We start from the raw sequence: 12,814 nt of genomic DNA on the forward strand, positions 1-12,814 counted from the left end.
GTCCTGAGAGTGCAGATGGCATTGCGTTGTGCTTGGGTGACGTTCGGGGCTGTCTTGTGAATGCGACTGATGAATCTGGCATTGACACGACTCCTGACGGCTTGAGCATACATATCGAGCCTAGGGCAGCGGCCTTCCGGAGGGGTCCAATTCAACTCTTTCCTCTTCGGTTGCCGCACCGCAGATCTCTCAGTCTGCTGTTCCGGTTCATTGGTTGACTCATTGGGTTCGCTGTCGGCCTCTTGTGGTCTGTGGAAGAACTTCCGGAGCCTCATTTGCCTGATGAATTCCTCCGTGTCTGCCGCGAGACTGATGGGGTCCATTTTGGTGGTGGTGCAGAAATTGAGCCCTCTGCTGAGGACTTCGATTTCGTCTGGTTGAAGGGTGTAGTCCAACAAGTTGACAATAGATTTCCCTGTATTGATTTCTAATGTGGTACCGGGGAGGCTTGGTTGCTGCTGGTGGTGATGCCGAGTTTCTCAAGCTTCCTGTTCTTGGTGTGCATATAGGTGGCGTAGTATCGTTGTCTCATCTGTTTGGCGGTGTTCCGCAGCTGGTCTGCTGCGTCCTGAGCGCAAGTTGAGAATACGGACTCTATCTTGTTTCCAGGTTGCGGCGTCTGCTGTAGAGCTAGCGTACGAGGTGGTTGAGAGGTGTGAGAGAGGTGCGACGGCAGAGTCTTTCAGCGTAGTCTGTGTTGTAGATCGACTTGAGTGGGTTTGTGATCTGTAGCCCTTTCGGGATCTTGTCTGCATTCTTGCATCCTTGTAGAGACTTAATGTCAGTGTCCATATGCGTGATCTTCTTGGAGATCCTCTCCACTTTGAGCCGGCAGTTTGCGGTGTCGATGGTAGCCATGATGTGGAGATGCCGACGTTGCAGACGAGCAGGAACTTAGAGCTAAGTTCCGCGCACATGTGTACGGCCTCAACTGGGACCTTGGATTCATGTCGCATTACATTCATCCCCCACCATTTGGCCTGGGCTTGCGAAATCTTACCAACTGTCCTGGCTTGAGACAATTCACACCTCTTTAACGTGGGATTACCCCGCTCTCTGGATCTGTAAAGACTTAATTACCTGCAAATGGTCGCACTCAAAGCATTGTCTTGCATCTTTGACTTTGTCTAAATATGTTTCTGGAACATGCATCTTCATTCACCTGGGAAGGAGCTGTGCTCCGAAAGCTAGTGATTTGAAACAAACCTGTTGGACTTTAACCTGGTGCTGTAAGACTTCTTGCTATGCCCCCTAGTAATTGACCCCTCTACCCTGGGGAAAAGGTCTCTGACTATCCACTCTGTCTATGCCCCTCCTAATTTTGTAGACCTCTGTCAGGTCGCCCCTCAACCTCCTTCGTTCCAGTGAGAACGAACCAAGTTTATTCAACCTCTCCTCATAGCTAATGCCCCCTCCATACCAGGCAACATTCTGGTAAATCTCTTCTGCACCCTCTCTAATGTCTCCACATCATTCTGGTAATGTGGCGACCAGAATTGAACACTGTACTCCAAGTGTGGCCTAATGAAGGTTCTATATAGCTGCAACATGACTTGCCAATTTTTATACTCAATGCCCCGGCCAATGAAGGCAAGCATGCCATATGTCTTCTTTACTACCTTCTCCACCTGTGTTGCCCCTTTCAGTGACCTGTGGACCTGTACACCAAGATCTCTCTGACTGTCAACATTCTTGGGGGTTCTACCATTCACTGTATATTCCCTACCTGTATTAGACTTTCCAAAATGCATTACCTCACATTTGTCCGGATTAAACACCATCTGCCATCTCTCCACCCAAGTCTCCAAATGATCTAAATCCTGCTGTATCCTCTGACAGTCCTCATCGCTATCCGCAATTCTACCAACCTTTGTGTCGTCTGCAAACTTACTAATCAGACCAGTTACATTTTCCTCCAAATCATTTATATATACTACGAACAGCAAAGGTCCCAGCACCGATCCCTGTGGAACACCGCTAGTCACAGCCCTCCAATCAGAAAAGCACCCTTCCATTGCTACTCTCTGCCTTCTATGACCTAGCCAGTTCTGTATCCATCTTGCCAGCTCACCTCTGATCCCATGTGACTTCACCTTTTGTACCAGTCTGCCATGAGGGACCTTGTCAAAGGCCTTACTGATGTCCATATAGACAACATCCACTGCCCTACCTGCATCAATCATCTTTGTGACCTCCTCGAAAAACTCTATCAAGTTTGTGAGACACGACCTCCGCTTCACAAAACCGTGCTGCCTCTCACTAATACGACCACTTGCTTCCAAATGGGAGTAGATCCTGTCTTGAAGAATTCTCTCCAGTAATTTCCCTGCTTGCCGGTTGGGTTTAATGTAGGTCCAATGGCAGGTGTTAATACCATCCTATTTCAAGCTAATGACATCAAGAAATAAATTCAAATATCTACACTGTGATTTTGCGTGATTTGGAAACCCAGTCTCAGACAAGGACATTTTCAGAGGCCTATTCAGTCAGAATTCCCTGAAATGTAATTTTAATTTTACACATTAATCTGGCAATTTAATAAAATGTTATTCCAGTAGGATGATATTAGGGATGTTAGTTGCCTCAATTACAGACTGGCCGGCGAGGGTATAGGACTAATGAGTACTTTGGTCCTCACAGAAAACAATCTGCTTTTTAAGATGCGCTAAAGATGTAATGAAGAAAACAATCAGCTTGCACTTCTTTGGATTTTCATTTTAATTTTGTGTATCATCGCTGCATTCCATCAGATTCACAATGGCTGCTGAACAGCATTTACTAAGCATTTTACCACGATGAATCAGCAGAGAGCAAGTAAAACTGATGGATTTTTCATCAGTGATTGATTGGAGCTTTATTGCAATGGAACTTCTCAAATAAACAGCACAAGTACTGGCACTAGGTATCCAGTGAACGTCCTTCACAAGGTAAGGGGAATTATGTTGGCAGACAATCCTGACATGCATAGACATGGTTTTCTGCCACCTTGCACTTGTGCCTTTTGCATGGATCATTGTGTCTAAGCCAAGTCTCCTGAAGACCTATCAGCAATTTACAATGAGTGATGAGGTGGTTGAACATATTTTTCATCTCACAGATCAGTCATTAGAGGACCAGAGGCTGGGCATTTCTTCACCTTTTAGATTATCGATCTCCAACAATTAAAATGTCTCCTTTTAGAACTACACAAGTCCTTATTTTGATTGAATGCATCTAACTGGAAGTCCACCTAGGCAGGCCGGCAATAAGCACTGCTTAAACTAATTACATTCTGCTCCTATTCTTTACTGTGTGATGTCTGATGTTATCATGAAAATGATCTATCAGATCCAGGGAGTTGCACAATTCCTGTGCATCTAATGGACATTTTTCAGGAGCATGTCACAAGTGAGGTATTGCAGTGGTTCTGAATTGGATGCCATCTCTTTTCCATCTGCTGTCAGGTCCCAATTTCCTCATATAGGACGTTTATGATTCACAGAAACTTCATTCATTAACCCACCATTTGAAATGGGGGAAGCAGGTATGGTGCTGGTCAGTCAGCACTGACACAAGCGGTGTACCTGGGATATCTGGGAACCAAAAGCCCAATGTTACATTCCCTGTGGAGACCGATAACTTAAAACAAATTCAAACTTTCAGTTGAGAGCCGAAAGGATAACACAACAAAACTCAAAAAGCTTTTCAGACTTTTACTGTAACAGACAGATTAAAAGCACCAATGATTAATCATTATTTTTGCAATAAACTTAGAATTTATACTATGGAACAGACTTTCCCTTTTACCTTAAAAACAACCGAAAAATTCACTGTACAGGTATATTTTAACTGTCCTTTAAGGAGATATTCAATTCTACCAAAACCAGTCCAAAGTGATTCTTATCAACAGAGGGTTCACTTTTGTTCTTCTCCTTTCTGAGCCTGGTTGGTTTTAACCCAAGAACTGTCCTTCACAGTGAGGTTTTTCTGGAAATTCTCTTTCTCGCACAAGCCAGGCGAATCTTCCCGCCGGTTTTAACTCTTCATGAATTTGGTCTTTTCAATCTGAAAGCAAGTTCCCACCACATTCCTGTAGAGTGAACCAGCACTGAACTTGCACTGAGCTCCACCAGTATGCACCAGGCGTACTGGCACTTGGGGGTCTCCCAGGTGATTGGGGACATCTGGATGATCGGGCTCTGGGCAGGGTGTTAACCCTGATGCCACCTGCACATCATGGCACTGCCAACATGGTACCCTGGCTTTGACACCTAGGCACCCTACCAGTGCCACCTGGGTGTCACCTTGACACTGCCAGGATGGCACTTCCAGGCTGGCAGGGAGATGGCAAGCAGAGCTCATAAGTGCAGCAATGCATTTAAGTGTGCCTCGGTGGGGCGTTCTTCACTGAGGCCCAGAAATGAAGCAGAATCCCATTCAATAGCAGTCATTCTCGGCACTGCCAGCGCCGGAAACACTTGGCTAAACGAGCCCGACATGGGACTCTTGAAATTCCATTAAATTATGCCCTTCATCTCCCAGTATGTTTTACTTGACAGGGAAAACTGGCCTTGCTCCCCCACTCAGGCATCCTATTAAAATGAAATAGCTCTGATCTGTTCTACATATTAGAATAGGACCTTGCCAGTTTGAGGCAGATGTCTTCCTTGATTGTTCATAAGAACAATTTAATATTAGGACCAGTGAACAAAGCAACGTGATCGTGGAATTGCCCGCACTTCAACTGTCTCTCACCACCGCCTGGCTTCTGACAGAGAGGAGGGAGTGAAAATTAGAGCCATTGTATTTTGTAACTTGATGAGCAACTCTGAGGTCTGTGTTACATTTAGATAGCGTAAAAGTGGAGGAAATGCTGATCAGCAACAGAACTGCTATAGTATTTAAAAAAAACATTTAGAGTACCCAATTAATTTTTTTCCAATTAAGGGGCAATTTAGCGTGTTCAATCCACCTACCTTGCATACCTTTCACAATGTACAGTTTAGTGATTCTTTGACCTCAAATTCGTTTTTGTTTTTTCTATCTGCTTTGAGACGTCTCATTTTATTCTCTCAAGCCATAAATCTACGTTTTTATCCCCTCATCGCTTATCTGTTGCTCCTTGTGTTATCATTCTGCCTTCTCTCCTTGCTCCCCATTACTGTTTGTGCTGTACTTTGACTAGGTCTACATCTATATTGGAGTTGCCCCTAATACTATAGCAGTTCTGGGGCAGCATGGTAGCACAAGCGGATACTACTGTTGCTGCACAACGCCCATGTCCCAGGTTCGATTCCCTGCTGGGTCACTGTCTGTGAGGAGTCTGCACGTTCTCCCCGTGTCTGCGTGGGTTTCCTCCGGGTGCTCCGGTTTCCTCCCACAGTCCAAAGACAGGTTAGGTGGATTAACCATGATAAATTGTCCTTAATATCCAAAATCGTTAGAAGGGGTTACCGGGATGGGGTGGAAGTGAGGGCTTAAGTGGGTCGGTGCAGACGTGATGGGCCGAATGGTCTCCTTCCGCACTGTATGTTCTATGTTCTACGTTCTAACTGCGATAGATCAGGATGTTTCATTTAATAGGGTTAAATTATATTGCCCTTCATGGTGTGTCAGCATAGCTGTATGAATTTATTATGACACGTCTCAGTTTTTTTTGCTGACATAACTGTAAGTAATTAAGGTCGGTCTTGGAAGATTTTTTAAACATTTGCTATTCCATTGGGATTGAGACAAAAAGGAGAGAACCGGGGATACTAAGAGCAACAGAGTGACATGCACAAACAGAATCTGCTGATTCTTGTGTGGATCTGGATAATTAATACAGGGTATTCTAAGCCCTGGACTGGTCCACATATCAGAATCCATGATAATACTTTATTGCCACATACTGTAAGGGTGCTGAAGATTCCGTAGATATGTGGCCTTGAGTCAACAACATAGCTCAACTGAAAAAGAAAAGTACAGAAAGGTAATGAGAACCAATGTTTCTTCTGGATGGATATCTTTGTACGATTCACCATTCTAACATTGCCATGAATTTACAAATTGCCCATCATTGAGGCCAAAATGTACAACCTAGTTTAGATTTGCTCAAGTTTCTCTCTGATATAAATTTGATCAACAATATCATTCTAAGCCTGACCCTAACCAGCTGCTCACCCACCAAAATCTACCCCACATTGAAAACTCGGGATCATTTGTTTGTCCACAGTACTGTTAATAATATATCTTAGATTTTCTTCCCCATAATGCATCTGGCAGAAAAAATGGCAGTTATTTTCTGTGTTTGCTGTAATCCCTGATTCTAATAGAACTGCACGATCTACTTACATTATTTTTCAAGAGCTGATACAAAAATAAATTAAGATAAATTGGGCAGGATTATCTTCCAATTGGTGGCAATTTGGTGGGCCAGGATTCTGCCAGTCCCTGCAAAACCACTGGACATCTAATTGAATGGTACTCAAGCCAGATGCCAGCATTGCCTGGCTTCAAAATCATAAAGGAGTCAGTTAAAGGGGAGAAGTATCCCTGAAGTTGAGAATACCGACAAGAGGTAAGTAGGGTGCAAAATGGAAAGGGTGCATATCATTACACGACCCTCTTTTTCCACTATGGAACCCAGGGTTGTTACAACAGTTGAGACACTGTCCCTTAAACCATCCAATGATCCCATTTCAAATACTCTCTTGAGTATATGCAAGGCTAAAAACTGGAACTAGGCCATGGAGTTGTTATCCCGCTATTCAAAATGGTGAGCAGGATAATCTCGATGTCCAGAGTCTGTTACAGACGTGGGCAGGATTCTCCATTTCAGAATCTATGAGCTGGATTCACTGCCTCGCTGCGCCGATAGCGGAGTTCCTGATGCAGCAATGAATCCAGCGTCGGATGGGGAGAAATGGGACCGGCGCCTGGCGTCAATCCCGTTTTATTCCCGCTCATGGCCAAGATTCCAGCCCATAATAGCCTGGAAATTCCTTTAAGCTACCTCGCTCGCAAGATTTCATGAGAAGTATGGCCAAACTCACATTTATTCACTTGTCTAACAACTTGCCTTAGTTATACCTTTCTGAGGACCATATTTGAGATAGTTGTGCCCTCAAGGGTCGAGTGTACTATTGTGTTTTTTATCAAATTGTAAAAGTTTCTTCAGACTATGACACTCTTTGTCAGATTCAATAGAGACATGCAGCCTAATTAGAAGGGTAAGAAGTCTGACAACACCAGGTTAAAGTCCAACAGGTTTGTTTTGATATCACTAGCTTTCAGAGTGCTGCTCCTTCCTCAGGTGAATGAAGAGGTATGTTCCAGAAACATATATATAGACAAATTCAAAGATGCCAGAGAATGCTTGGAATGCGAGCATTAGCAGGTGATTAAATCTTTACAGATCCAGAGATGGGGTAACCCCAGGTTAAAGAAGTGTGAATTGTGTCAAGCCAGGACAGTTGGTAGGATTTTGCAGGCCAGATGGTGGGGGATGAATGTAATGCAACATGAATCCCAGGTCCCGGTTGAGGCCTCACTCATGTGTGCGGAACTTGGCTATAAGTTTCTGGTCGGCGATTCTGCGTTGTCGCACAGAAGGGAATAGACAACTGAAGGCTAACTTCATAGATGGGGGAGGGGAGTGAAGTCTCCTTGGGGTTGTAGGTGACAATGCCGGAAAAAGAAGCTCAGAACCAAATTAACTTTCTGACATATTCGGTCAGCTGAAGGAGTCCATGTTATAATATGCTTTGTGTGATCTCAGCGTGTCATGTGATCCAGTCTGAGTTTGATTTCTGCTTTGAGAAGAGCACACGTACACAGCTCTGGCAACATCGAGGGCCGAAGGGCCTGTACTGCGCTGTAATGTTCTATGTTCTATGTTCTATGATACCTCATGTGTCTAGTCTTACTAAATTAATTCACAATGCCTTTACCCAATCCCATATGAGTGAGGGCTGCCTCGTGTCTTGTACAGCAAATAAGCCCAAGGTCATGTCATGATAATACCCCAAAAGTTTGCATCTCAGGAATTAAGTAAACACCCTTGCTAATTCATGAACCCTGGATGTGGCGAGCTGCCAGTGGAAACCTTTATTCTACTGACCATGCAGGCCAAACCTCCAGTTGGCAAACGAGTCCCTGCTATGTAAGGAGAATGGAGCATATCAATGAGCTGCCCTGGTTAAACTCCCGCAGTGCATCTTTGCATACTTGGGAGTCCCTAAGCCTTAGCTTTGCCATTCCTTGTCCTTGCATTTAAGATTCTAGATTGAAGTAACTGGAATGTGTCCCTTTAGATAGAGAGTGCGTGCATACTGAATTCCTTTTGCCTTACTTAGGTTTCCTCTCCAAAATAATATTTAATTCCTCGGGTGATGATTTGGGCTGAGGAAAGGGACTTCCTTTCAGCTCGTCGCCGATGTTTTTTTTCTAATTAACCATGGGGATTTGTGCCAGAATAACCCAGGGTGAACAGATTGCTCCAGGAAGGAACTTCACTTCCACTTTGCACCTCCATTTTATAACTTAATTGGCCTTGTGGAGGAGCAGTGCAGTGTATACAGTGCAATAGTATTAAAGTATTTTTGCAAATGCTGAATAAATACCACAACAATTGTGCAAGTGTTTAAAGATTACTCACAACTTAGAAGTAGGTGAGAAATAAATAGTATTATTGACTTTTTTTGTTCTCTTTGTTCTGATGATGGGGTAGCAATATCAAAATAAATACGCCTGCCTGCTGCTCTGGGCATATATATTGAAATAAATCTTAAACCCGAAATGGCATTTGCTAACTCAATTACTGTGTAACTGCCAAGCATGCACTAGAATACTTTTTTTTCCCAAAGCAATGCATATTGCACATTTATTAGAGAGACACTATGCCTCTGGCATCCTAGATTTGTTTACCCAGGAGCTCTATTAGAAATAAAATATCTTTTCAGCCATCATAGATTAAAGATTTCTTCCACTTCCATGCAGCTGAATGCTCTAGGTTCCCAGTCCATTCGAACTTGCAGAACAGTGAGGGCCAGAACACTTTCTGTAAATAATTTAGAATTATGTTAAATGCTTTGTGGGACGCACTAGCCTGACAAATGTAATGGTGAGACTGGTATTAAAGAATTAACCCACGATGTACCGCCCAGAAGGACAATGGCAGCAAGTGACACACAATCCCAACTTGGACATACATCACTATGCTTCCTTTATCATTGGGTTAAAATACGAGAAATCCAGTACTACTGAAAAAGAGACATGCTGTCGAAGCTGTTTGTCTTTCACTCACCAGGACTATTGCAACATTGTCAAATTTCAAAGCGAACAGCAATTTATACTTCATGGGAAAGGGGGTGCCAATTGGTTGGTCAAGACTTCGCTATGGCGAATGCACCGGGGGCTATTGTCCTCTATGCATTTGTTCATTCAAAAAATGGTGCGAAGTCTATTCCTGTTACTTGTGGAAGACAGATCCCTGTATATGAATATACACAGCTTCCAGCAAGCATAAGTGAACATTGCAAGTCTGACTGATAATTGCAAATTAGTTTTTACTCTAATTCTTAGCATATTTGGGATTATTCAGCAAATGCTGTCCAATCGTGAATCATATCCAGCATTAGACATTAGGGGAGGGATCCCCCAGTCCCCCAGCCGCATGTTTCTCGGCGGCACGCCGTTCGCTGCCGGTGAGATTCTATCCTCCCTCCACTTGACAATGGGGTTTCTCATTGAAACCATCCCACGCCACCGGGAAACCCACTGGGGGGGGTGCGCTGGTAGCAGGAAACGTGAATCTCCGACAGCCAGAGAATTCCAGCCTGGAAACATGCAAGCACGGGTGGGTTAAGTCAACCTACCATCAAGCCATACTGCCTGCTGACCGTACTCAGGAACAAATAGTTACATTAATGTGCCACTGGCATAAAGACCCAAACTGCCTGCCTGGATGAAGATTCCACTGGTCAACACAATTGGAATTATACCCAATGAGGAATAAATGTCAGCAAAGTTACAGAGTACATTTCCATATTTATTACTGATATATTGTCAATTAGGAGGCAGAAACCTGATGCATAAATGTATTTATCAAAGTTTTTTCTCTTGCTTCTAAGGTTTGTGAATATGTTCATAGAATCAAAGAAGGTGAACACTTGGCCTATTATGTTCATATTGGCTCCCCGCAAGAGCAACCCTGCCAGTCCCACTGCCACTCCTTTTATCTGTAGCCTTGTAAGTGTTCTTTTCCCCCTTCTGATGATTATCTTTTGAAAGCCACAATCTGCCTCTTCACCATGATCAGCTGGTTCATTCTGGATGCTAATCACTGCATAAAATAACTTTTCCTTGTGTCGCCCTTGGTTCTTTTGCCAATCACCTGAAATTGGTGTCTTTGGGTTCTTTGACCATTCCACCACAGTTTCCCCTCAACTACTCTGTCTGTACCCTTGCTGATTTGGATAAGATCAAATCTCCTCTCGCTCATCACAAGTACTCCAGCCTCTCTAACTTATCCAGTTAACTGAATTTCTTCTTCCCAGGAAGCATCCTCATGAAACAAACACAGAAAATGCTGGGAAAACTCAGCAGGTCTGGCAGCATCTGTGGAGAGAGAAACAGAGTTAACGTTTTGAGTCCGCGTGACCCTTCTTCAGATTGTCATGACTCTGTTCTGAACCTGCTCTGAAGCGCTCACATCCCTGCAAAAGTGGGGTGCCCAGAATTGAGTGCAGTACTGCAATTGAGGCCAAAATGTTTTTTCAAAAGATCCATTGTAACTTCCATATTCTATGCTTCTACTTAAAAAACACAGTGTTCCATAAGACGTTTTAATCCACTTTCTCAATCTCGCCTACCATCTTCAATAATTTGCACACATATATCCTCAGGACTCCTTGTCCCTGAACCCCCATTTGTTGTCTGGTCTGTTATTAGAGCAGGCTGAAGTGAAGTTGGTCCCGTGGCTGAGGATTGGGAATGAGGGTCGCCTTGGGTATCCTTTGTACGGAGGTTTCCGCAAATCGGTTTGGGTGTCCCCTCCCTGGGACTCTCTTATTTCTTCTCTTGTCTGGGTGAGCATGGTGCTGGTCCTGAGTCTGGTGCGGCCTGGATGAATGAGTGGGGGGTCTTGGGTGTCAGGGGAGGGGGTGACGGCCCCCCTTCTCAGGATGCCCAATTGATGGGTATCCGGATGGTTCTTCTTCCTCCAGACTGGGGTCCCCTCCTGGCTCGGCCTAGCATTTTTAATACTCTCTCTCCTTGTGTGAGTGGGAGTAGTGACTTGCCCTGGATGAGGTTGGATGGGTGCAGGCTCGGTGGGGGATAGATTTGGAGGTTGTCTGGGATTTCCTGGGGACATAATTTCCCAGGTTTTATTTTAAGACGCTGCTGGGCTAGGCCTAGTGCCATTGTAGATATCCTGTTGTCGATGTGGATCGGGGATGCCCTCTCATGAGGGCACCAGTGGGGACCTGGAAAGTCTGGGCTAGGCCCCCACGGTATGGAGAATTAGCAATGGGCTGAGTGCTGTACTTAGAAGATATCCTGTTTTTTCCCTAGGGTAGGTGTGATGTCACCTTCTTTACTGGGTGGCTGGCTCACCTTGTTAGCGTGTGTTGAGCAGTTGCCCAGGAGGCTAGTGGTCTGGATTGGATGCTGATTTTTCTATTATCCGAGTGATTAGTTCTGATGATTCTTATTCTTTCTTCCTTCTTTTCCTCTTCTGAGAGGCCCTGAAGGTGTGTCCCCCACTACGCCTCACACCTTGCCTTTCCCGTGAGCTATTTGAGGTGAAGGTCCGTCTCGGCATTTATTGCAGCTGGTTGGGGTTCAATGTTCTGGCTGTTTAGGAGTGGGCCCACGTTAATTTTACGGTGGTGCTGGTTTTTCTCCTGGATGGGCCTCTTTGGTGGGTGGATTCCCCTGGTGCCAGGGGGAGGTGGGTCAACCCTCCCTGCTAGGATGCCCTTTTGAGGGGCGTCTTGACGATTCCCTTCTCCCCGGGGTGGGGCTCCCCTCTTCGATTAGGACTGGAATGATTATCTTTACATAAGTCTAGACCTCATGGCTGTCCTATCGTTTCCCTTGGCGGGGGGGGGGGGGTGTTGCCTGTTTATCAATCAAGTACCCTATTCCCCTTTGGTTGACCGATGTTTCATGAGTGCTGTGATGAGTCAGGTCCTGGATTGGGTCCTGAACTCTTATCATCAGGAGGGTCGGTATAGTAGCTCTGCTGCGGGGTTCTCCATCGGCGGGATTCTCTTCTTCGCCGGCAGCACACCCATGCCCACGGGTTTCCCGATGGCGTGAGGTGGCCACAATGTGAAACCCCATTGACTGGCTGTTGTACTGGAGAATCCCTCTGACGGCGAGGGCGTGCCCCGCCAGAAAACGGGACTGGTGGAACAAAGAATCCAGCCCTGGTCTTTCCTTTTTTCTTTTTCTTCTATGGGAGACCCTGGGTCTGTGAATGACGAAGACTTGTTGTCGTTGGTCCTCTCTTCGTAATCTTGTCGCTATATGATTGATGTCGGTTCTGTTCTGGGCCTGAATGGGGGTTAGATTGTGTTGTGGGGTGCTTACGTAATTCTCCCTTTGAGCTGGGGTCCACTGGATTTTCCATTGTTTTGTGCAGTGCGGCGTATGATGCATCCATCCTTGGTTTCTGCATGGATGCAATTGGGTCTCACATCCGGAGGAGACAACTATGTTGGGTGATGATGTTGTTCTCCTGTTTCATTCTATGCCCTTGTTTGTTCGCTTCTCCTTATGTATGTCAATATTTTGGAATTTTGTTGTGACTGTTACCAAAATGTAAAATCTTAATAAATGTGCTTTT

The 12,814-nt window shown here is 44.9% G+C and overlaps 1 protein-coding gene across 3 annotated transcripts in view; it reads left to right on the forward strand.

Annotated features, from left to right (window-relative positions):
* mgat4c (mgat4 family member C) overlaps window positions 1–12,814 on the forward strand; it is a 502,975-nt gene that overhangs the window by 151,635 nt on the left and 338,526 nt on the right. The gene's annotated exons all lie outside the window — the stretch shown is intronic.

The sequence above is a fragment of the Scyliorhinus torazame genome, chromosome 19 (genome assembly GCF_047496885.1).
Source record: "Scyliorhinus torazame isolate Kashiwa2021f chromosome 19, sScyTor2.1, whole genome shotgun sequence".
NCBI lineage: Eukaryota > Metazoa > Chordata > Chondrichthyes > Carcharhiniformes > Scyliorhinidae > Scyliorhinus > Scyliorhinus torazame.